The following is a 26,746-nucleotide window of genomic DNA, read 5'->3' on the forward strand; positions in this document are numbered from 1 at the left end:
TACAAAACAAAGGATGTCCAAGTGTTACTTCCCAACAAAGAGATCTTATTAATGGTGGAAATAAAAAGTCCCAAGACACTCACTGAGTGAGTGAGGCTGCAAGAGAGGCCCCAGGCCTGTCAGCAATCTGCTATCATTGATGCCCTTCCAGTTTCTCGGACCAGTGTATAATTTAAAATTCAGTTGGCCTGTGCTTCTTGACTTGATTACAACAGTTCCCAGCCTGTGAGGCGTTAAGCCAAAGTGGTTTTCATTAATTTTCCTTCTCCCTGAAGATTTTAGGCTTGCTGTTTCAAAGAAAGCTAGATACCACAGTGAGCCAACTATTTGGTGAGAAGTTTCTCCTCGGGGAGAGAGCTGTTTGCTGCAATTCCAGCCTTTCAAATGTCAAACGTTACTCATTCTCGCTTTGGCTCTTGTAAGTATGTGCAGTCCTTTTTATTTTAATTTGAGAGTGTTTGCTTCCACTGGTAGCTCAGGGAACTTTTACTTGCCGTTTGAAATCTAACCCTGGAACACAAAAAGTATGACTAATCCTACTTACTGGAATTTCAGTGTTTTCATCAAGGCCGCAGTTTCCATTTCCAATTTTATATAATAAGGGCAAAATACCAACTGGCAAACATATTCCTTTTTTTTTTGTTTGGTTGCTGTACATTGAACTATCTACTGTGTTATAATAAAAAGCGATGTTTCATAACTGTGATTTTTGCATTTGAGACAAAACCGTTTCCAAGGGTATTTTAAGAGTGAATAGTTCATGATATGAGTCCCCCGCTAATATATTTTCTCAAAGAAGCCTCAACATTTCAGCTGTTTTCATCTTCTCTGTGGCAAAGATACTAGGTTATCTCTAGGCAAGAAAAAATGGTTAATACACTGGAGTATAGCCAATGGAAAGATTTTAGAACAATATGCAAACACTCATGTCATAACGCTGACTTAGTTAAGCAATCCTTATGATGACCATTGGAAAGATGAGAATATCAGCTAACCCAAACCAACTTTTGTCTTCTTTCATAGGAATCCTTTATCATTTCCTTATGTCTTAGAGCTCCAAATATGGATTTCTGAAATGCTGTTGGGAAGATCTCATATGAGGAAGTTCCAGTAGAATTGGGTTGAGACTTACTGATGAGGCAGTTCTTTAAAGACAGTATCTGAATAGCTTAAAGGGAATATAGGTACTAATTTGCAATGACCTAAAGTGAGATTTCCAATCCTTTCTGCTTTTAGCAGTCACCTGGAGATGTGAAAAATGTGCATCTCCAGGTCCCATTCCCAGAGTTTCCAAATCAGTGGGTCAGTGTATCTATGTTTGCTTCCAGATTATTCTGGGTACTGTCAGGACTGGGAAACTCTGGTCCCAGTTGTCAGTTTGTAACTATATCCACAAAGAAATTATTCTGAATTATTGGCTCTGTAGGGGCTGCTGAACTGGGCATGCAAAGAAAAACTTTTTGCTTTAATCTGTAGATCCCCCTAAACCTCCTGTTTTTCGTAGGGCTCCTTTGACCCCTCCTGGTCTGATACACTTGTGGGTCAGTACTAAGCACTCAGCTGGAGCAACTATGTCCTGGCCCCGGGTGGATGTCAGAAACACCTGTGGGAGCTACTTGAAACCAGGTTTTTTCCAGACTTCTTGAATCACAGTCTTAGGGAGGGGTCCAGATACTCATTCTTCTATAAGCCTCATAGTTGATTTTGAAAAGCAGCTAATTTTAAAATCTCTGAATTATACTAATGGGGAGGAATATTGATTGACTGGCATTGGATACTAATTGAAGCTGAAGGGCTTACAGAGGAATCACATTAATTTGATTAAGATGATTAGAACTATTCATTTCACTCTTCTATGATTGAGGCTCTGGGTTTGATCAACAGATAGTTGGTAATGGTTGTATGATTATTACCAGAGTGGCAGAACTCTTTACCATTTTAAGTATATAAAAAGCTTTCAGAGGCCGGGCGCGGTGGCTCACGCCTGTAATTCCAGCACTTTGGGAGGCTGAGGCGGGTGGATCACGAGGCCAAGAGATCAAGACCATCCTGGTCAACACGGTGAAACCCCGTCTCTACTAAAAATACAAAAAATCAGCTGGGCATGGTGGTGCATGCCTGTAATCCCAGCTACTCAGGAGGCTGAGGCGGGAAAATTGCCTGAACCCAGGAGGCGGAGGTTGCGGTAAGCCGAGATCGCGCCATTGCACTCCAGCCTGGGTAACAAGAGCGAAACTCCGTCTCAAAAAAAAAAAAAAAAAAAAAAAAAAAAAAAAAAAAAAAAAAAAAAAAGCTTTCAGATACAGCTTAAGGTGAATCTTTAAGGCAAATATTTCCTTAGAACCTGAATAGGGAGTGGAGTTGGGGGGGACAGCATTCCAGGTGAAAAGGACAAAATGAATGAAGTGATTAAGATGGGAACTAGAATTCCGTGCTAGTAAGACAATGTGTTAATGGACATATTGTCACTTCCTTATGTCTTAGAGCTCCAAATATGGATTTCTGGGAAGAAATGTTCTTGCGAAGAACTCGTATGAGGAAGCTCTAGTGGAATTGGGTTGAGACTTATGGAGCAGGCAGTTCTTTTAAGGCAGGATCTGAGTAGCTTAAAGGGGATATTGATATTAGTTGATCAAAAAAGAGATTTCTAAACCCAGAAGACAATATGGTGGGAAATAATGGAATATAAAATTGTACAAAGTGGACTGATGTCTTGAAGGTGGCTTGAAGTTGCAAGAAATCAAGAACCATTACAGCATTTTGTTGTGTCAATTTACAGGTGTAAAGTGAAGACATTTTCTCTTGGTAGGGTAGGCAGAAGTTCAGAGGTAGGGCCATGGCAGTAATGCAGAGTAAGGAGATGAAACTTGGTCTAGCACAGTGCTGGGGGATTGGAGCAGGATAGAGATGGCAAACATGTATGGAAGTCGTCTAGGTAGAATTATTTTATTTGCAGATTATAAATTTTCTGCTTAAGAAAAAATTATTTTCATGCAGAAGAGGGCATAAAATATCTGCAGCTGCATAATAACTTCTTTGGTCAAAGTGGCTGCTTGTTTAAATGGTCAGCAAAAACATTCAGAATTAGCATTATTAATATATTTGGTTATGTTCATGGTTGAAACTTAATATGAGGGCAGAGTCAGTTTAGTTTGTTGTTTGTGTAGCAAGCAGACAGACATTCAGGTATTTGGGTGTTGTGAATAAGCAGGTAAGACAAATCAGTATAATTAACTGTAAAGCTGTCTAAATAGTCTTTTCATCCCAGTATGTGTAACATTTGCAGTTTTAAAACAGTCACATTAAAAGACAAATATTTTGAAATTTTCCAGGTTTCCTCCAATCATGCCCTTAATATCTTTCAACATCCATTTCAAAAACTGCTTTGTGGGCAAATATTTCCTTAGATGCTCCTTTAATGCTTTATCTTCCATCTGATGGCTCCAATTGTTCCTCCTTTCCCTTCTCTCATTCCCTGAATCTTGATGCCAAAAGACTCAAGTCAGCAGAGGTCTTTGGGCCAAGGCAGCAGATGGCCTCTGTAAAAATCAGAAGACTCTCTCTGCTGCCAGAGCAATGTAAGGGAGACTCAGTCTAGCTGAGGTGGACTCCTGGAATCTGGGGATCTGGGGTGGAGCAGAATAGGGAGCAATGAGAGTCAGAAAAGACATAGAGGGATCTGCTTTAAGATGGGATATATTAGGCCCCAAGGTTGTAAAACAACTTAAAAGTAGGAAAGCAACTAACTCAAAGGGATCTTTTTTTCTGTTTAGTTCTATAACGTTCACCAGCAGGCACTGGGAAAATAGCACTGAACAGAGCTGGACACAGCCTTTGCTCTTACAGAGCCATGCCTCAAAATAAGCTCCGTTTATGAGGAAAAATATGGGGATTATACAATATATACCAACTCTTTATGCTCTTTGACCCTATGCCAGTTTTATGGGAATAACTTGAGACTTGCCACAAAACACAGCTTTCACATTTCATTAGACTCAATATTGTGTTTCTTCATGTCCGTAAACAAAAAAATGAAATTGAAAGGTGGACAGATCTGAACATCACAGATTTGGGATGCTGTGGTGGCTCTTATGGCTGAAAAAAAGAGCTATATGATGGCTTAATTTTTTTTTTTAACAGTCTAGGGACTTTTTCTCAGAAGACCAGTTCAATTTCTCTTGTACTTTTTGGTTTTCTTAGGAAATTCCTAGAGATTGCGATGTTATTAAGCTCATGATAATTTTCCTTTTGAAATTTTATTTTATCCTTTAATATTTTACTGTAACAATATATCACGTTTTTAAAAACTCATTCTGTTGACAGATATTTAGATTATCTCCAGTTTTATGTTCTGACAGACATAATCTCAAGAATTTCTTAATCATTATCTAATCAAAGGTTAAAGAATGGCCTCAATTATTACTATGAACAAGAGCAGGAGAAATATAACTTGTTCATCATGCTGTCAAATACAGTTAATGCCAATATAAATTTCCTTAATGAACAATAAACACTTCTATTCAGTTACAAAAATTCTTTGATTAAGTGGCAGCTGGAGATTGGACTTTGGGCTAATACTTAGGTTAATTGCATCTCATGTTAATATGTCTTAGTGGGTGCAATTAAATGGAATTATAACTTGTCCATGTTATAATTCCTTTTGCCTTTCTAATTCATTTGTGAACTCCTATAACTTAACTCCTCTTTCGATTTTAGGTGTCTGCCCCTTCACAGGGGACAGAAGTTTAGGAGACTCTCTTTTATAGTTTAGGTTACTTTAACAGAGAAATACTAGACATCAGCTTAATTTCAGCATCATAATCCCTTTTATTTTTTTGGAGATAGAGGTTTGGTCTTGTTGCCCAGGCTGGAGTGCAATGGCACAATCTTGGCTCCCTGCAATTTCCATCTCTGTGTTCAAGTGATTCTCCTGCCTCAGCCTCCCGAGCAACTGGGATTACAGGTGCCTGCCACCACACCCAGCTAATTTTTGTATTTTTAGTAGAAACAAACTTTCACCATGTTGGCCACGCTGGTCTCAAGCTCCTGACCTCAGGTGATCCACCCACGCTGGCCTCCCAAAGTGCTGGGATTATAAGCATGAACCACCGCACACAGCCATCATCGCTTTTTGAAGGCAAAACCACTGTGTATGTCAATAGGTTGCTGGAAGATTCATTCCTGTGGTGGTCCTTCTAACACCATACCTTGGCCACACCCTCAACTGGAATTCAAACTTGAGGCTAGAAGGAAGATGCTCTTCACTAGCCTTTAAAGACTTCTAATCTAAAATTATAGCAGTCATCCCTTAAATATGAATAATAATCAAGCTCAATAAATACTTTGATATTTTTGAAAAAAAAATCAGAATTTACAGCATTAAAAATTCTCTGAAGTATAAGCATATCCAAAAACAATATCATATATTCTGTCGTTTTCTTGCTAGATGGAATGTTTAAAAGCTGGATAACACTGCATTCAAATGTTAATTCATGTTTTGGGTTCAGTTTCATAGCTCAGCATCTGAGTTCACTGGAGGTATAGTTTGTTTATTTTTAAAGCTATATAGTCCCTAGTTTGAAAGATAACTTGAGAGATTGATTCTTGACACAGTTAAATTCTCTTTCTCCTGGGCAGTGTTTTTTAACATCAGATATTGGTCTTAAAAAAAAAAAATCCAGTGCCAGAAACTCCCAGCAGATGTCATTGTAAGGCAGATTTGTCTAGCAAGGCTTTTCTAGAATAGTGAATAGAATTGTTGCATATAATAGTGATATGTGTTTTGGGTACTGGATTTAATTCATTCTAGTCTCATCAAGGTGGGATTTGTTATAAAGAGGTAAAGAGATTCCTGGGATTCTTGCCTGTCCTTTTATAATGTGAGAACACTGCTTTCCTTCAGTGTAAGTTAGAGAACAGAGAGCAACAGCCTTTCACCCAATCATTTCCTGGGCTACTTTACCTGGGGCTACCAGCTTAGCACAAGGCATGGATGTGTTCTGCATGGAGCAAAGGAGCTGTGGGGAGGAGACAGTTGCTTAGATATATAATATAGTAAGAGAGGGAGTTGAAATTTTGAATGTGGGAGCTTCACTATTTCTAGACTCCACAGTCTTAGTCCTGAAGGGAAAATCCAAATAGACATGCAAATATGTGACCCACTAGAGCACATGCCTGGTCCTTATCTAAAACAAAAAGGTGAGTTATGTTGAAACTGCCTAACTGATTTCATGGATGTCAAATTCAAGTGGAAAAAAGTTTTTTTTTTCAGGGAAGATCATGACACATTGGCTTATTTACTATAAATGTAAATGAAAGTCAATCTAAATTCTCCTTGTTTCTCTCTCTCTCTGTGTGTGTGTGTGTATATATATATGTGTGTGTATGTGTGTGTATATATATATATGTACATATATATGGTGATACCTGTTGGTTACCTATGAAGATCTCATTCTGTTACTCTTTAATATTGCAAGAGCTCATTTGTCACTTACCATTTTTACATTGCTTGATTAGACTTTTTAAAACTAAACTCCTTTGACAAAGCCCCCTCTAAAAAGCCAGAACTGTACCTTGTATGATATAATATTAACTGAAATGCAGATTGCTTAGAAAACGTTAATATAATGTGTTTAGAAGTCAACTACTTTTATAAAACCACAGGCATCAGGTAAAAGGAGCAAACTACATCAAAGATGGAAGGGAGAAAGTATGAGGAAATAATAAAAGATAATGGACGTAGATATAGATTTGGATATTCCAACTGAGCATCTCCGCTTCACTGACTTAACAGATGAACCAATTTTTTTTTTCTTAAAAATATACTATCTGATGTCTATATCATCCTAAGAGTAAGCTATCAGGATCCTCACAGTTTCACTCCCCCAGTAGACTTGTGTGCCCACCAAGGGCCAGATGTGTTTGTCCCAGTCCTGTTTATGCCACCTACACTTGCCACTGAATTAAAGTGGGTAATTGCAATATTATGTAAACCAGTGAACTATGACTGCAAAATAAAAGGGGATTTTTATTTCTTGAAAAACTAATTATGTAGAATGCTCAGAAAGACTTGATAAAGAGAAATTACTAGACTTGCTATTAAATTTGGATGTGGTTGAAACAAATATAAGATGTTGCAGGGAAAACTGAAAATCTTGAAGGCATATATTCTAAAATTTCTTCAAAATTATCTGTGAGTTCTTGCTCTACTTAAGGGGGAGCAGGGATTTGGAGAGAATACATGGTGAATGTGGCTTATTCAGGAAAGATGATGTGGATTTCCAATCGGATAATGTGTCTCCTTAAAAAAAGGAGACCCTCTACATTAAAATATTGGTAAATACATGTTTATTTGCAGGTTTTAAATTACAATATTTGATTTAAAATATCCTCTACTTTCTTCAGCTTTTTCAACTAACTGACCAACTATTGACAATTGGTCTTACCAGATGAGTTTCCGCTCTGATTTTAAAAACATTTTTTAACTCTAGGCTATGGGTATTAGTTTGTTTTCATGCTGCTGGTGAAGATATGCCCAAGACTGGGAAATTTACAAAAGAGATTTAATGGACTTACAGTTTCATGTGGCCAGAGAGACCTCACAATCACGGTGGAAGGCGAAAGGCACATCTCACATAGCGGCAGACAAGAGAAAAGAGCTTGTGTAGGGAGACTCCCATTGTAAAACCATCAGATGTCTTGAGACTTATTCACTGTCACCAGAACAGCACAGGAAAGACCTGCCCCCATGATTCAGTTACCTCCTGCTGGGTCCTTCCCACAACATGTGAGAATTCAAGATGAGATTTGGGTGAGGATATAGCTAAACCATAACATTCTGCCTCGGCCCCTTCCAAATCTCAAGTGCTCACATTTCAAAACCAGTAAGGCCTTCCCAATAGTCCCCCAAAATCTTAACTCATTTCGGCACTAACTCAAAAGGCCACAGGCCAAAGTCTCATTCAAGACAAGGGAAGTCACTTCCACCTATGAGCCTGTAAAATCAAAAGCAATTTAGTTACTTCCTAGATACAATGGGGGTACAGGCATTGGGTAGATACAGCTGTTCCAAAGCTCCAAAATGATTTTGTTTGACTCCATGTCTCATGTCAAGGTCACGCTGATGCAAGAGGTGGGCTCCCATGGCCTTGGGCATTTCTGTCCCTGTGGCTTTGCAGGGTATACACTCCCTCCTGGCTGCTTTCATAGGCTTGCATTGAGTGTCTGTGGCTTTTTCAGGTGCACAGTGCAAGCTGTCAGGGGATCTACTCTTCTGGAGTCTGGAGGATGATGACTCTCTTCTCACAGCTCCTCTAGATAGTGTGCCAGTGGGGACTCTGTGTGAGATCTCTGACCCCACATGTCCCTTCTGCACTGCCCTAATAGAAGTTCTCTGTGAGGTCCCCACCCATGTAGCAAACTCCTGCCTGGGCATTAAGGCATTTCCATATACCCTCTGAAATCTAGGCAGAGGTTAGGTTCCTAAACTCCAATTCTTGACTTCTGTACACTCGTAGGCTCAACACCAGGTGGAAGCTGCTCAGACTTGGGGCTTGCGCCCTCTAAGGCCATGGCCAAGCTTGGCATTGTCCTCTTTCAGCCATGGCTGGAGCAGCTGGGACACAGGGCACCAAGTCCCTAGGCTGAACAGCATGGGGACCCTGGGCCTGGCCCAGAAAACCATTTTTTCCTCCTAAACCTTTAGGTGTGTGATGGGAGGGGTTGCAGCAAAGGTCTATGACATGACCTGGAGACATTTTCCCTACGGTCTTGGTGATTAACATTTATCTTCTTGTTACTTTCGCAAATTTCTGTAGCCAGCTTGAATTTCTCCTCAGAAAATGGGATTTTCTTTTCTATTGCATTATCAGGATGCAAATTTCCCAAACTTTTATGCTCTGTTTCCCTTTTAAAACTGAATCCCTTTAACAGTACACAAGTTACCTCTTGAATGCTTTGATGCTTAGAAATTTCTTCTGTCAGATCCCTAAATCATCTCTATCAAGTTCAAACTTCTACAGATCTCCACGGCAGGGGTAAAATGCCACCAGTCTCTTTGCTAAAACATAGCAAGAGCCACCTTTGCTCCTGTTCCCAATAAGCTCCTCATCTGCATCTGAGACCACCTCAGCCTGTATGTCATTGTCCATATCATTATCAGCATTTTGGCTAAAGCCTTTAAACAAGTCTCCAGGGAGTTCCAAACTTTTCTCACATTTTTCTGTCTTCTGAGTCTTCCAAACTGTTCCAACCTCTCCATCACTCAGTTCCAAAGTTGTTTCCACATTTTTGGGTATCTTTTCAGCAGCACCCCACTCTTCTGGTACCAATTTACCGTATTAGTCCATTTTCACGCCCCTGATAAAGACATACTTGAGACTGGGCAATTTACAAAAGAAAGACTTTTAATGGACTTACGGTTCCACATGGCTGGGAAGGCCTCATAGTTATGGTGGAAGATGAAAGGCACACCTCACATGGTGAAGGGAGCTTGCGCAGGGAGACTCCCATTTTTAAAACCAACAGATCTCATGAGACTTATTGACTACCACAAGAACAGCATGGGAAAGACCTGCCCTGTGATTCAATTACCTCCCACCAGATCCCAGCCACAATACATGGGAATTTAAGATGAGATTTGGTTGGGGACACGGCCAAACCATAACATTATGATTTCAGAAAATAGCCACTGCAGAGTTTATGCTATACCACAAGGAACACCCTTTAGATGAGCTCAGTGATTTTCTAGGTATATGTTTTGCTCTTTTTAAAAAAAAAAATGATTTTATAAACAGGTTAAGTAAATACTTTAAACTGGTGAACTACTTCTTGGCTTAGAATGATTTTATGCCAGATGATGTCTAGCTTAATTTTGATATGAAATGTGATTATAAAGCAACTTTAATAATTTTATAAATAATATTTTTTTTCATACACAGCCCTTGCTGACATGTTGAGGTTCTTGACAGGCTGACTTTGGAGCAGAGGCTGGGAAAACTGACCCAGACAAAGGGAGATGAACCTTGTGGCAAGCCCCAGTCAGTTTGGTCCATGGTCAAGAACTTTCTAGTTTGAAATGCAAGAGAGTGGCACATAGAGTGTTCTCTACCAGAAGTGGCTCTACTTTTTCAGGCCACATTATTCAGCACTTAATTTAATCCAGCTTCCCAAATCATTGCAAATATGAAAAAAATGGGTACATCCTATGTATAACTCTGACCTTACTAGGTATACTTCTAAATTCACATAGTAGCAAAATAATGAGGATAGCAGGGATTGTTGTGATGACAAAAGAATTCTTTTGTTGGTTTGCATTCATCAGGTTTAACTCCAGAGTGGCTCATCTTTAAAACAGTTGTAATGTTACAATGGCAGTAGGAAGAAGTATCTTTCACAGGGATAAACTTCCTTTTGAGATTTCAGGTGATGACAGGCAGAGGTGGCAATGAGAATGAAGAAAAAAAAAGGTGGAAGGAGGAAGATGAAGAGAAGAAAAGCATACAGCTTGCTTAAAATCAGTTATTGGTATCTAGCTTATTTCATTTTTCTTTGGGCTCTATTGCGAAGATGTTTGCCTTATTAGTTTAATTAAATAGAATAACAAGCATTGATTATGTAAGGTCTAGATCTATACACACCTCTCCTAGGCATTTTAAATTAATATCAACCCCTCAAGCATTTGGTCTTGTAAAGGAAAATCACATAATCTGCTCAAGAGTGATACTTTGAAGAAATATTTACCGGAGTGAGAGTATTTACATCCTGTGGTAAATGGAACAAGTGAAAAACTTGTTCCAATTGCCATTCATTCTTCAACAGAATTTAATTATAGTGGGTGTATGTAATTCATATTTCAAAGAAGCCAACACTTGCTGAAAAGAATAAAAAATAACTCTCATGTAACTTAAGTACTTTTCCATTGCTAAATTTAAACATTTGGGGAGAATTCCCTGAGGGATTCTAGGTGCATCTGAAATGGAATTGAACTTTAGCTTTACAGCCACATGCCAAGATTCGGGCTGTTCACTTTCTCTATCAGTGGGATATTGTTTTGGGGATGACATCTTATATAACCTTGGCAGAGAGCCCTTCATTTTCTGCTTCTGGGTAAGTGTCTCGAGCTGAATTATTTGTGTTCCTGAACTTTGTTTTATCCTAAAAATATAATAACCTTAGATATCCTGGAGTAGGAAAAAAGAGTGCTAGTTTAAAAAAAAACTTTCTTTTGATAGTTCTCTTGAGGTACTGGAAAAGGTGCTGGGTTGGGTGTTAGATTTTGCTGCTTGTCCTAATTCTGCCCCTAGTGGGTGATCGTGGCTATGACATTTTAATTGGTGGCGTCTTTCTTCAAGGACAGAATTTTAACATTCAAAGGAGAAAGGCTTTAGTTGCATTTTCATTCTTAGGAATTGTCTCCAGAGTTTTTGAAGCTTGATTTGGTGAAAAAAATTCAAATGAAATGACATCTAAATCCAATTTATATGTTACATTTTGGTTCCTCTGATTTTAAGTTGTGCATTCGTGCCCACTTTCTTGATGAAAAAAGTAGAGGTAAATTCCTGTCTAAATTTCTAGACGACAGTCATAGCTTAGGGCATAGAGCCTCAAATGGTCTGCATCTTAGTTCTGTTATTTCTTAATCTCTTCCTAAGAGATTCCCTGTTTAGATTGGCTAGAACTTTGCCATGTGATTTTAATGTTGTTGAAAAGATAGTACAGGCTCCACCCATGAGGCAGTGGCTGACCTGGCTGCGTTGCTTCCCCACGAAGCCTTATGTGTTTTGTTTATAATTTAAAAGACTGTATTTTAAGACAAAAAATAAGTAGTAAATTTTTAGGGCAAAATGTAATGAAGATGAATCCACATTTTGTGATTTTTTTTTTTAAATTTGATCTTCAGAATGATAGGTACTTTGGTACCATCTTCCACAAATGCAAATCCTGCTGTATTCACTTAGAAACGGGGAAAAAAAGTTTGACTTCAGCAGCAGCAGGCACAATTGTAGCCATAAACACCACTAATTCATATAGATGCTTGTAGAGGCTGGGCTCACTGACTTCTGTACTCTGCACACATCATCTTGTTTAATTCTCACAGGGTCCTCATGAGGCAGATCTGATTGTTATCCACATTTTACAGATAAGGAAACTGATGCATTGCAAGATTAACTAACTTATCCACAAACCACCAATATTTTTATGTTTTTTAATCTACGTTTTACCAAACAGTCTTAAATTCTATTTCTCTTGGCTACTGTCTCCCTATCACTTTTCTTTTGGTTGGGTGTTTGTCATTAGATGGCTCTAGCTAGAAAGTGAGATTAGGTACTTCCATTTTCTGATTTTCATGGAACTCTGTGCAAATAAAGACAGTTTAGAAATAGTATATCACAAGTTCTTCAAAATATACAATTTAATATGATCCCATACATGAATTTAAGCATCAGTAGTCATTTTATCATATGGACTAGGTTTAGTAGAGTTTACTCTAAGAAAATCCTGTATGAGAAACTCTACTTTTACTCAAAACACAAATGATGAAGTGGTTATTAATTATTCATTATGTAAAACATCTTTTGCTTTAATATGATTAATAGTAGGGGCCTTTTAAATGTAATATTATCCAAGCACATTTGCTGTTAGGTGAATGGATTTAGAATTACAGAATTTTGGTGGAATAAGAGAAGGAAAGCAGATAGCTTGCTTACAAGGTGAAATCACTTATTAGAATCTAGCTTATTTCATTTTGCTTTCTTTTGGGCTCTAAAATAAAGAAAATGGAAAAAAGAAAATGCCTGTTTTCCCTGTTTAAAAAAAACACACTGGGTGGATATTGAGAGCAGGGGAGGTTGTGCATGTGTGCAGATGGGGTATGTGAAAGCTCTTTGTAATTTCCAGTCAATTTTGCTGTAAACTTCAGTCTAAAAAAATAAAGTTTATATTTACAAAAAGGGGGTCAGTTAGAATTTTAGCTTGTGATTCACTATATGATCTTGAACAAATTCTCTCTCTCTTAGTATTTACTCTGTCAAGTGAAGTTAATAATAGATCCCATACCAATATTGAGAAGATTAAATTTTGTATCCCTGTAGCTCCTGGCTCATTATGCATAAAAAAAAAAATGCTGGTTCCTTTCCCTTTAAATTCCCTTATGTCATACTTGAGGGATGTGGTGAGTTTATAGCTGAATAGGACTGATTACAAGTATTCTACCTACTTGTCTGATGCATTTTATGTAATCCCACACACTTATCAGAAATCCAGCTTGGTGTGCAGAGAGAGATGCCTGTCTGTGCAGGTGGTGACTTGTGCAATCTGTGAGGTGGGGGATGGTGAGGAGGCCCTGTAAGAAATGTAATAAGGAGCAATAGGCTGCTGTCTGTCAAAGAGCCTAACTGGGTTCTATAGTCTGGTGAGGAGATTTGAAGCCTACTGGTTCTGACAGGTGAAAAGCTGTGCACTTTAGTCATGGATGAGCCGCTTCCAGAAAAGGATAACTCACTCTATCTCCTGATGGCTTAATTGCTTAACTGCCAAATGGTTTCTTCTTGTCCCTTTTAACTTTATTATTTTGATTCTCCAAATCACAAGCACGTCTACTCTACAAAGCAGACATTTTTAACCTCAACATCAATAATGGCTTTGAGAATCTGATAAAAACTGTGGACCTGCTCCTCAGGAAACACATACACAGATACATACAGCAACGATTGCAAAATGTTTGAATTAAATTTCAGGAAGCTAACCTCTGCTGTAAAAACCTTAGGCATCAAAAACGCTCAAACACATGTAGAGGAAGCAAAACTAACGTTGGAAGATAAGAGTAAAATATTGAGCAGTTGTTCCTCCGTATTAAACAACAAGAAATCCTAAAATAGGCCACCTCCAAGTATGTTTCCCTTTTCTTAAATCACAACAATATTATTGAGGCTTTAAGAACAATGGTTAGAAAATCAGTACTCGCTGTAGCAAAAACATGGAGTACTTAAGGAGGGAAATCTTCGGAAGGGGTGAATGGATCAATAGCTGATGTGATACATTTGATAGCTGGGAGATTGTTTTGAGAGGTCATTTAAGAATAAGGAAAAAATTAGCAATAGTTACAGGGAAAAGTGAAAAAATAAAGTGGTACCTTTTAGAAAAATGAAACAATGTTATACATCTAGGAAATAATTATAGTTTATCAGTTGGTTTAGCAGTGACCATTTATTACCAGGACTGGTAATTGAAACAAAAATAATTTGGGTAGGGAGGAATGGTAATCTCTGATAATAAGAGTTGAATAGATTGTACTTAATATGGATAAATCAAAAAATAACATAAGCACAGTGTTTTCAAAATAGGAAGATAAATACTTGGAAAAATGCAGGGCATTAAAAGTACATACATTGGGGATTGAAATTAGAAAGTCAGAGGTATTAGGCTGGAGACAGCAGTTCTCCTAAGTAACTTGAAAAAAAGTCTGAATCTTAAAAAAAAAAAATCAAAATTTTAAATAAAAATCCAGTTTCTGGGATTTCTGTAGTAATTGTAGAATCTGAAACTACTAGACCCAATTCTAAGAAGGCAAGCCTGCCTGGACCTGAGAATGAGCTGCCACCTTAAGAAGGGACTGTGTTCTCACTTCCCGCTTCCTCAGCCAGCCCCATTCTCTTGCTGTTCTCATGGTTCATTTTCCAACTCATCTCCCCATCCCCCTACTTTGTTGAGGTATAATTGATAAATAAGAATTTTGTATATTTAAGACGAACAACTTGATGTTTTGGTACATGTATACATTGTGAAATCACCACCATCAACCTAATGAACATAGCCATCACCACACATAGTTACAATTTTATTTTTCTTTGTAACCTTTGACCAACATCTCCCTATTTCCCCCTCCCACAGCCCCTGGCAGCCATCATTTTACTCTCTGCTTTTATAAATTCGGCTTTTTTATATTCCACATGTAAGATCATGTCGTATTCGTCTTTCTCTGTCTGACTCATTGCACTTAGTATAATGTCTCCTCAAAGGAAGATACATGAATGGCCAAGAGGTATATGAAAGGGTGCTCAATGAGAAATGTCTTTTAAGGTTCTTTGCTCATTTTAGAATCAAGTTGTTTGGTTTTTAATTTTTTGGGGGGATAAGTTATGTGGGTCCTTAAATATTTTGGATATCAACAGCTTATCAGATAGATGCAAATATTTTCTCCCATTCCAGAAGTTGTCTTTACACTCTGTATCCTCTGCTCTGAAGAAGCTCTGTCATATCTCACTTTTCTACCTTTGTTGCCTGTCATTTCATTGTCATATCCCAAAAAAATTATTGCCCAGAGCAATTTCAAGTAGCTTTTCCTCTATTTTTTCCTCTAGTATTTTTAGGGTTTCAGATCTTACGTTTTTGTCTTTAGTCCACTTTGAGTTTATTTTCTTATATGGTATGAGATAAAGCTCCAATTTTATTCTTCTGCATGTGGATTTCCAGCCCTCCCTTTGATGAATCTTTTAATGCTACTGTTTGTTAAAAACATTTATTTAAAGTTCAATAATCCAACTCAGTTTTACTCTGACTTCCGTTTCTTTTTAAGTTCAAGTATAATTTTATTTAATGATTCTACTAAAATCACATGTAGTGTGATCGTTCTCATATACCATCGTATCAACCTCTCTCTAAAGCTGCTCAGAGGTGTCTGGGATTGTATTAATCAAAGATAGTATGAGCTAATCCAGAAAGAAAGATATGAGTGATTTATTGCTTTCTTTCTTTGTAATTTTCTATATAGCTTTATTTAAAAAATTAAAAAATACATTTTTTAAAAAAACAATAAAATTGTAGCTTAAAAAGAATCTCATCTACTCACCAACTCATTTTGAAGCTCTTTTTATAAGTGAAATTAGATCTTGTTCTTTTTGTCATTCTATGTAATTTCATGTCAGTACTAGTTCCTTATCAACCTAAGTTTTAAGTTTTTATCCAGCTATATTTGCAAATAAACAAATATCGCTGAGGGCAGATATTTTGTCTTTTGTGTTTATAGCTCTACCCAGTGCCTAGATCAGTGTCTAGGTGCATAGTAGGGCCTCATAAAACATTTTTTGAAAGACTAAATGGATGAAGAACCCCAAGCACCTTTGACAGGAAGTTTTATGGTAGCAAATGCACATATTTGTGACTATCTGATTTTTGACAAAAGTGCCAAGAGCATACATTTGGGAAAAGACAGCCTCTTTCAATAAACCGTCCTGGGAAACTGGATATCTATATTCAGAAGAAGAAAGTAGACCCCTATCACTTAACATATACAAAAAACAACTCAAAATGGATTATAGACTTAAACATAAGACCTAAACTATGAAACTACTACAAGAACACATGGTAAAAATGCCTCAGAACATTGGTCTGGGTAAAAATGTTTTTGATGAGACTTCAAAAGCACAGATAACAAAAGCAGAAATAGGTAAGTAACACTAGCAAACTACAAAGCTTCTACACAGCAAAGGAAATAACAGAGTGAAGAGACAACTTACAGAATGGGAGAAAATAGTTGCAAACTATTCACTGATAAGGGATTAATAGCCTCTGTATTGATTAATATCCAGGCTATATAAGAAACTCAACAGCAAATAATCCCCCAAATAATCCAATTTAAAAATAGGCAAATGATCTGAATAGATGTTTTTCAAACGAAGACATACAAACGGCCAACAGGTATATGAAAAAATGTTTAACATCACGAATCATCATAGAAATGCAAATCAAAGCCTCAGTGAGATAACATCTCCCCTCAGTTAAAATGGCTATAATAAATAAGATAAAAAGTAAGACCTGCTGGCAAAGGTGCAGAGAAAGGAATTCATACACTGTTAGTGGGAGGGAAAATTTGTGTAGCCATTATAAAATGCAGTATGGAGGCTCCTTAAAAAACTAAAAATAGAATTACCATATGATCTAGCAATCCCAGTACTGGGTATATATATAAAGAAAATAAGATCAATGTGTTGAAGTGATATGCACACGCTTATATTTATTGCAGCACTATTTACAGTAGCAAAGATGTGGAATCTGCCTAAGTGTCCATCAGTGAATGAATGGATAAAGAAAATGTGGTATATACAAACAATGGAGTATTAGCCATGAAAAGAATAAAATCCTGTCATTTGTGGCAACATGGATGAACCTGGAGGACATTATGTTCAGTGAAATAAGCCAGCACAGAAAGATAAATATCACATGTTCTTTCAGATTTCAGAGCTAAAAAATTTGATCTCATAGTTGAGAGTAGAAGAGTAATTACCAGAGGTTGGGAAAGATAAAGGGGAGGAGGAATAGGGAGAGGTTGATTAACAGGTACAAAATTAGATAGAATAAGTTGTAGTGTTATATAACACAATATAGTATTGTTCTATAACACATCATTATTATTTATTATATATTTCAAAACAGGTGAGATAATTTTGAATGTTCTGAAGACAGATAAGTGTTTGAGGTGGTGGATGTGCTAATCCTGATTTTGTCATTATACTTTCTATACATACATCACCATATCACTTGTACCCCATAAATATGTTCAATTATTATGTGTCAGTTAAAAAGTCTTCCAGTAGCAAAAAGTATGAGAAGTACATAAATGTTACTAAGAATTCGTCATGCCTTTTGAAAGAGCTCAAGATACCTGATAGCTTTTTTTTTTTTCCTAAGGAAAGTTTTATTGGCTGGGCACGGTGGCTCATGACTGTAATCTCAACACTTTGGGAGACCAAGGTGGGCAGATTGTTTCAGCCCAGGAGTTCAAGACCAACCTGGACAACAAGCTGACATCCTACCTCTACCAAAAATTAGCTGGGCATGGTGGTGCATGCCTGTAGACCTAGCTACTTGAGAAGTGGAGGTGGGAGGATAAATTGAACCCCAGAGGCTGAGGTTGCTATGAGCCAAGATTGTACCACTGTGCTCCAGCCTGGGCAACAGAGAGAGTCCTGTCTGAAAAAAAAAAAAAAAAAAAAAAAAAGGCAGAAAAGAAAAGTTTTATAAGGCAGATATTAGGGCTATGTTACCAAAAAGTTTTGTTGCGTAACTGTTCTTGGTTGTTCCTCAATTCCAGTGCTGCTGACCAGTGTAAAATGGGTGTGGATCACATTTATTGCTTCTTCAGAGAAGCAGAACGGGAAAACAGTGACTCACACTGTAGTGATACATGGGAATGACAATGCAGATCAACAATGTCTGAACCATTGGTGAGCCTAATTGAGAACTACAAAGAGAGGCAGGGGAGTCCTGTGTGCCTCGGTACCCAGGGTTGGGCTGCCTAGGGCCGATTGATAGGGCAGTTCCCAGCAGTGCAGCTCTGACTTTGGAAGGACCCTGCTCCTTGCCTCCTTTTATTCCCTAGGCTTTAGGCTTTAGGGATTCAATCAGTTTCCCTTTTCTCTAGTAAATCCAAGACTAGCTGTGGAGTTAGAACCACTCTCCTTCCTGTACACCCCATGGCATTCTTCCTGTTTCTTTGCTCCTCTAGAATTTCGGATGCAAGAAAATGTGCTAATTCAGAGTTTGCATCACAGGTTAGACAGACTTAAGTTTGAAACTTTTGTGAATTCATGGGTTTGGACAAGGCACCTGATGTCTTCAAAGCCTCTGTTGACCTATAATAGTACCTACCTATAGTATTATTGTGAGCTACTTAATAAAATATCCATGTAAAGCACTTGACAAATTGTCTAGCAAACAAGAAGCACACAGCAAAGTTTAGCTAGTACAACTGATATTGTTACAATGTTATTTGTTTATATATATGTCTCCTCTAGTAATGACCTTTTTCAGAACAGAGATATTTTAGTCATCTTTGTATCCCATTTGGTCACAATCTAACTTAAGTATGAAAGTTGCTCAGTAAATCTTTGACTAATAAATAACTGCATATATATGTATATATGTGCGCATATCCATGCCCTAGGAATGGACATTCCGTAGGCTAATTTCAGATTAAACTGAAGGGAAAAGACCAAGTGTTGGGGATAGCTGATCTCTTGTGGGTAGGAAGAGAGGTGCTGCAGGTGACTCCTTGCTGGAATCTCTGTTTCATGGTGTCAGCTCATCACCAGGGGCAGATTTTTCATAGTAGGGAACTTGGGTGATAACACTGACACAAACTGGACACTCAAGAAGGTATGGCTATTGATTATTTTGTTTTAGTGATATTGTATTTGAGTAGATGTGGTAAGATGCAAGTGATAATCATATCATATGGAGGGCCAGGCACGATGGCTCACATCTATAATTCTAGCACTTTGGGAGGCCAAGGTGGGTGGATCACCTGAGGTCAGGAGTTCGAGGCCAGCCTGGCCAACATGGTGAAACCCTGTCTCTACTCAAAATATAAAAAATAGCTGGGTGAGATGGCATGCAACTGTACTCCCAACTACTCGGGAGGCCCAGACAGGAGAATCCCTTGAACTTGGGAGGCAGAGGTTGCATTGAGCTGAGATCACACCACTGCACTCCAACCTGGGTGACAAGAGTGAAACTCCATATCAAAAAAAAGAAAAAAATCATGGACCTAGAGGGAAGGCTGCCACACTCACTACTATGAGCAATAGCACAGGTAGAGGAGAGAGAATGTGAAGACATTTGAAAATGTTTGAAGTTATTCTTTCTGGATGTCTTTTCATTTCAAGTGTTCATGTCGTGTGGGTTAGTTGGTAAAAAGCATCAGATAGTCTAGTTAGGATGAAGCTTGTTTTGATAGCACAAATAAAATTGAGAAATTGAGACTACTTTAGCATCAAAATCTAAAATAGAATAGATCTTTTTCTCCATGCACAGGACAATGCCCACTGAAGCCTCATCAGAACTGTCCACCAGCCTTGTTTCTCATCAGCAGTTTGCAATAGAAGTCAGCTCCTGGGAATGTAACTGTTAGCCTTTATGAGCTCATTTTCATTCACATGCAGAAATCATATTTAGTTATTTGAGAATTAAGAACTGGACACATTGGAGCCCATCACATATTCAAAAAGATACGATAAAAGGAAAAGTAGGTATAAAATTAAAGATAGAAGTTTAGCGATAAAAGATTTTGCAAAAAGTGGGTAACTAACATGGAGAGAAGAACACAGCAGAGGAAGAGAGATCAAAGATGCTGAAGGAAGCAATGAGGAAGTAAAATCCAAGAAACATGATGGAACAAGATGGAGAGATTGAGGGGTTAGTGTGGAAAGTGATACCATCTTTCTCTGAGCCTTGAGAGAAGGATGAAATGACACAAGGAGAGTTAAGGCTATTTGGCAATGAATAGGATATTTGAGAAATTGTCACATTAATGCTATACAATTGTGTATCAATAAGGTTACCACTTCATTAGTTGTTTCCATATGCTACGCATTGCATTCACTTTAATGCTCATGCCAGTCTTCAGGATAAGCATGATTACCACCATTTTATGGAGGAAGAGAGTGAGGTTTAGGGAGTTCAAGTAATTTGCTCAAGGTTACACTGCAAGTAAGTAGGTGGCCTGTGCGCACACATCTGCAGGACATCCCAACTTGCTTTTTTGTGGGTTATGAACATTTTTGAAAATCTGATCAGAGCAGACAGCTTTCTCCTCTGATAAAAACCCAAAGGCATGTACAGACCACATTTTACACACAGTTGCAGGAGATTGCCGTGAAACCCATCTGTATACCTCTGTGGATGTGTTGACACTAAATTAAGAGCAACGAATCAATTTTTCAACAAAATAGTCTTTAAATATGTGTTAGCCTTCCAAGTCATCACAATGCTATTCAAATAATACTTCTGTGGCTCAAAACATTTCTGGAGCTCCAACTTCAGAATGTCCTCAGAACCCGCTTACTGGCTACAAAAGAAAATTAGTCCCAGTTATTTACTCTGTGTCTTCCAAACAGTATTTATTGTCCTTCTTTGTCCATTATCCTTGTTTTCGAATGGCTTTTGGCTATTTTTAAAAATATAAACCATTCTCAAAGGAATCCATCATTAAATAAATCCAAAGAATGTGCAAGAGGCTCAGAAAGAAACCCTAAGAGGGCATTTGAGAAGGGATTATATTCGACGCTAAAGCTTGGGATAAGAAACTGTGTTCTCAAAAACAACCATATGATAGCTACACATGCTATCTGTGGTTATTACTTTAATGACAGTAATTCAGATTTCTGTCTGTAAGGCAAGGTATGCTTCTTAAAATACTACCTAGAAAATATACTTTTAAATTTGATTATTATAAGTTACCAAGTACAATTTACTGCTACCAGATATTTTTCTGTCTATTAGAAATAGAACTTTGTCACTCATGTAGGTAAAATTTCGTGTCACTTTTGCAAAGCCATTCCTTCAGTGAACTATGTAGAAATAGTACATATCTTCGTCATTGTCCATTGGCTTTTTTTACATGTTTCGATAGTCGAGTTAATTTTCACTGCTTCTGAGAAGGTATTAAATAATTATACCTAAATTAATAATTTTAAAAAATTGTTGTTCTTTATGGCAGCTTTTATATCACCCTCTTCTAATGTCTAATTGAAATGTTTCTATTTTAAAAACGAATTTTGTCTTGGGAATATCACATTACTTCTTAGGTCATTGGAAATGGTTCTAAAAATGTTTTTCTCAATTCATGTTTATCTCAACTATAACAACTAGAAACTTGTGTTTTCTTTCTGGTGCTTGGGAAACCAGGGGCCCTGGTATATCGTATATAAATGTCAATCTATAGAAGGGTGTGCTTAAAATTGCCACAATGTCATCTTGTTCCTCAGCCCATTTAAATGACACTGACTTTGGTGATGTATGTTTATGTCAACTTGATGAGATCCCCTTCTGAAAGGAGCTCTAGGGCTAAAAAAGGAGTTGTACACTTTTCAAGTTAAAGTGAAAAGTTCTTGAGGTGGTGATTTTCCCTTTTTTTTTTCTGCCCCACACGCCTGTTCACAAGTTTTTAGGGCAACACAGGCCTGACAAGTAACTAATGGTTGGGTCATTGATAATACAGGTTGTGGTGCACGCAAGTGATCCTCAAGACCAGGTGCCTGTTCTCATTCAATCACTTTCCTCCTCAATGGAAATAGCCTTACTGGTGTACTGTGATACTATCGTGGACAACAATTGGCTTAGGGAGAGACAGTTGATGTCCTGCTGTATTTAATCAGTACATTTAGTGTAGAGTCTTGCTTTTCAAAGTGTGATCCAGGGAATAGTAGCATCAGCATGACCTGAGAACTTGTTAAAAATGCAGAATGTCAGTATTGCATTTTAACAGTGCCTCCAGGTGAATTGTATATACATCAGAGTTTTGGTAGCACTAATTTACATGGGTCTACAGAAGCTCTACACTTTACAATTGCAGAAATTCCTTAGTTGCTGCACTTTGGGTGTTGGATATTGATAAAAAAAAAATCCAACAAAAAAAATGCAAGCAGACTAAACAGACTCAATTCCATCTATTGCAAGTGATGGGTATGAATATGTAAAATGGTTAAATTTCAGATATTTGGCTGATCCACTTTTAGTCTTGGGAACTGGTTATTTTTCCATTTCTAGTTTGTGTTATGTTCTGGCTCATGTGGTAAAGCTGACTAAAACTCATCATACAAACCAGCATTTTTAATTTGCTTCTCTTGAGAGTAAGATTTTGTGGTTTTATCTCATATGCAACCACAGTTCTTGTGAAATAATCTAGTTTTGTCCCAAATCAGTAGGAAGGATTAAGGATGCCACAAACTCACCAAAAATGTATTATAAACGCAAGATGCAGCCGCAGGTCTGTGTCCAAAACAAAATGATGTGTCTGAAAATTAACCTCCCATGGGAGACTCTGCAGAGCCCCAGGAAGTCTAGCTGGAGCCCCAGGTAGCACTCTGTTGCCTCCTGAGTCACTATTTGGTGAGAGGTTGAAGTAGATTCCCCTTCTCTCTTGCTCTGCTAGTGGGATTGTAAGTAGTTATAGGCCTTGTAGAAGACAATTTTGATAAATATGTATCAAAATCCTTCAAAAGTGAATATTCTGTGATGCAGCAATTCCGATGATAAAAATTTATGAAAAAGTAATTATATGTATGGATATGTAAGTGATCAATTTTACAAAGACATGGTTACAGTCTCCATGGGAGGCAAAAGCCAGTTTCTACTTGCTCTGCCAATTGCATGCTCCTTTTTGTTCTACATCTAATCCATCCTTCCTCAAAGTAGTGGAAGGTCCTTTAGTAAATCATTGAACCTCACCTGGGGCTCAGTTTCTTCATTTGGACAACATGGAGTTTGGGGAGACATTGTTTCTCAGAATATTATCTATGTAAACAACACGTGAGAATCATTTTACCTGTTCATATGAAATGCTAGTTCCTGAGCCTGAGCCTGAATCATCAGAACACCCTGTGAAGAAAGAATTATCTTTTTTTTTTTTTTTTTAAACAGAGGGGGAAGCTGGTAGAGCTGAAATTTGAATCCAGTTCTATTGATTAAAATTCAAGTGTTTGTTCTATCACTCCTAGGTGTTAGGGAAACAGGTGAGCAGAGAGGTGTAGACCTCTGCCCTTGTGAGCTTACATCCTAGCAGGAAGAACTTGTGATTATTATTGTCATGTGCTCCACACGGTTCCTTAAGGTGGCTTTTTGTGGTGGAAGACTTTTGTAAATCTTAACTTACTCCTGTGGAATTAGTAGAAGATGTGATTTTTATATTACAGAGATATTTTATTTGCCAGATATTTAATACTCAGTAGCCAATGAAAATGCTTCATCTCACTTTTAATTTACAGACCTCCCTAGCAGAAATGCACATTGCTCTGGTTGGAGAGATATTGTTTCTGTGAACTGGAGCAGGACTGACTCTTGTCTGTGGGTTATGTCTAATTGGCTATGCAACCCACTCTTGTCTTGTATTCCACGAAAGTCTTGGTTTCATTTCTAGTAGTTACAGATTTGATAGTGTCTTCAACCTATCCATTGAACGTATATCCATTATACTTTCTGAACTGTTTCCCAAGTGCAGGGGAAAAAATGAATCTCCTTTAAAGCATTATTTAAAAAAATATTTACTGAGCACCTCATGTGTGCCCAGCACTACAGAGTCATGGGGATACCCAGTGAACAAAGTATCCTAAGACCTGTGTCCTGACAGATTTAGATCACTCTGTTAATAGTCCACTTTTAAACCCTTTCCCTCTTTTTTTGCTATGTTCCACACAAATGTCGGTTAATTTTAAAAAATGGTCAGTTGAAATGAAGTTTTGTATATAATCGAACTCATTGGAAGCATGGCGGTGTGCAACATCCTGCACAGCTTAAACCATCACTTCCAAAGAGAGAGACCCTTAATGTGTTAACTCCTTATATTAAAACTGCGAAATGTGTTTTATGGAGTCAAAGAATTGGGTTGCTTTGAAAATCTTGTCATGCTATTTAATGCTCCTTCATTATATTTGGTCTTCAGTTTCATGGGCTGCTTTTGTTAGTTGCTAATAGCCCAAAATTACTGTAGGCTTTAGGGGGATGAAAGGAGAAATGGAAATGATTAAAAATAAATTAGCTTTTTTATGTACAGAAAGGAGGAATATTGAAGAAGCAGCAATACATTCTTAAAATGATTAAGTAATTAACTAGGGCATTTTGAAGCCTCATTAAAAATTAACAAATTGATCTTAATGCAGCTCATCTAATTTGGTTGGCAGGTTGCCCAGTGCCTTACGGCTTTGGTTAATGGGCTCAGATGATAATCTTCACCAAATGGTAATAATCTAGCATTTTAAAAAAATCTCTTCTTTCTGTTGATTATCTAGTGAGGCAAAGACAGAAAGAGGTAGGCTCTTTCAGATGATACTTACAGTGATTTTCAAAAAATTTTAATGTATTGATTACATAAAAAAAGATGACATCTGCCAAGCATTGCCATGTAATGTGGGGCTTGTTGGCTCCCTTTGGGATTATAAATGCCATTGCTGAACACCAGCTTTATCTACATACATTTAAGTAAATTAGACCAGAATCTAAATTCTAAACCTCTATAAACTCCATGAATTTGCCATTGTAATATGAAAGTAGCAAGACAGGGAAGCCAGGCTTTTCCTCTAGTGCATTTGTTAAGTTTAGGTAAATGCTGTGGCTTTGTCATGGATCATTACTTCCTATGAAAACTGATGATAAATAAGAATCCTTGAATTAGAAAGCACCCTAAAAGATTCTGATTCAAATCCGTGCCTTTAGGGTTTTTTTTATATAGGGCTGAGGCTATGTAATTTGCCTAATGACATAGAACTAGGACATGGAAGAGAGTCACACCAAATCCTTTCACTTTGTTCATTGCTCTCCCCTGCCCCCCAAGCATTGATCCAATCTTTTACCTTATTCATTGATTCAAAACACACATGCATGCGCAACGCGCACACACACACGTGCATGCACACATACACACCGCCCCCCCCAACACACACACACTGCATCCTCTTCTATTTCCAATCATCCATTTTTAAGTGGAGGGATAATTTAATGATATTTCTGAAATGTTCTTCTAGATATATCCTTAAAGGGTTAAGAAATTCCTCAGTATTTTTAGTCAAGTCATCCATACCTTTTATATTAGCAGTATTGTTTTTCTAGTCATCTGTGTTTATGAATCTTTCCAAAGATTTATTTAGATTCATGCATTTTAGTTTTTATAGAAGTGGTCTTTTTCTACTCATATTTTATGGGTTTACATAAAATTTAATTGATTGTACATAATTAAAACACTAAGTCTGATTGGAATTTGCAGTTTTGAGAACATAAATGCCAGTTAGGAGCAGAAGTGTGCAAGGGTACCGGAGATAAATGTAGTAGCTGTCAGTGCTCAGTATTCCACAGACATCAGCATGCATCAGTTAATCTATTGACTTGATTAAGAGAAGATTGACTAGGAGAGCTGTAATAACTAACATTTTTAGGGGGTTCATTCTGAGTCAGGCCCCATGTTAGGCACTTAACATATAGTCTCCTATCTAATCTTTACTGTAACTGTGAGGGTTAGTCATTATTAACCTCATTTATACAAATGAAAGAAAAAATCTCTGCTAAGTAGCTTGTCCAAAGCCACAATGCTAGCCAGCAAGTAGCAGATTAAGAGAGGAAAAAAACAGGTTTGGCCGTCTCCAAAGACCTTATTTTTAACCATCATGCTATATCATAACAAAGGGTTTGACTATCTAAAGTGCAAAGAAATCTGTACCTCCAGAAATAATGTAGATATCACAAATGAAATCTCCATTTTAAGAAATAAATATATTTCCCTACTCGGTATTATTTTTTTGCTATTCTTGTTATAAGAATTCACAAGAAAAGCTTTACCGAAGGACCCTGGAAAAACACAGGCAATACTGTTGGGTTTTGCAGAAATGAAGGTAAATAAATGAAATGTCCCATCCTGTTCTATGTTTTTTATTAGAAAGTTTACAATATCTGTAGTGAGTGATGTCAAATATAATATATCCTCTCGACTTGACATGAGTTGAGTCAGCTTGTAGATTTTTAGGCAAGGAACATGGAGATTTTATGACAGACATTTGTTTTCTTGCGGTTCTTTGTACTGTTGCTCCTCCCCCCATTCAGTTTAAGTCCTTCAGTTTTGATGACAGCTTTGATCTTTGATTAGAGAGAATAATTAGGATAATTAGGAAATGTTTGTGGGTTTTATTGGCGATCTAGACAGTGATAGCTATATGGCTGAGACACGGAATGAACCTGAGATCATATGTACATTTTTTTATCTTCTCCT

This window comes from Sapajus apella, unplaced genomic scaffold (assembly GCF_009761245.1).
Source record: "Sapajus apella isolate SASKATOON/1434 unplaced genomic scaffold, GSC_monkey_1.0 scaffold19, whole genome shotgun sequence".
NCBI lineage: Eukaryota > Metazoa > Chordata > Mammalia > Primates > Cebidae > Sapajus > Sapajus apella.